The following is a 696-nucleotide window of genomic DNA, read 5'->3' as shown; positions in this document are numbered from 1 at the left end:
ACACAAAGGAAGTGCGTCCGAGCAAAAAAAAAACGATTCGCCCCTCTGACTGCTGGGACCCACAGCTACATTTTCGCACGCAAGGAACTGCCTGACAGTCGGGACCTACCTGGTCGAAGCGTACGAGCGTTGTCATTCTGGTGACGAACTTGTACGTACATATATACTGGTCGATGTAGAGTCGCGCACGTGTCATAGTAGAGGTGCGTACGTGTCGTAGTAGAGGCGCACATGTAGCATGTACACGTACGTACAGCGGCCAGGGTGCAAGAAAGAAAATACGGCCACATATGTGTACATACGGGCGGGGTCTCGAACGCCTAGTCGCGCATACGTACCACGAGGGATCGTGTTCATGGGGAGGCAACGGAATGCGTCGTCTTCATGGGGAGGAAACGGTATGCGTCGTGTTCATCGGGAGGCAAACGAAATGCGTCGTGTTCATGGGGATGCAACAGAATGCGTCGTGTTCATTGGGAGGCAACAAAACGCGTGGGAGCCAACCGGCTTGGACGGAACAGGCGATGGAAACGAGGCCTGGCGTACCGCAGAACGGAGGAAACGGACCTCCTACGGTCGAAACGGGGGTCCTGTTGATCGGGAGGGGTGTGGCGTACCGCAAAACGGAGGAAACAGACCTCCTACGGTCGAAACGGGGGTCTTGTTGATCGGGAGGGGTGTGGCGTACCGCAAAAC

The sequence above is a fragment of the Triticum aestivum genome, chromosome 3B, assembly GCF_018294505.1.
Source record: "Triticum aestivum cultivar Chinese Spring chromosome 3B, IWGSC CS RefSeq v2.1, whole genome shotgun sequence".
Classification (NCBI taxonomy): Eukaryota; Viridiplantae; Streptophyta; class Magnoliopsida; order Poales; family Poaceae; genus Triticum; species Triticum aestivum.
Note: the sequence above shows the minus strand (reverse complement) of the source record.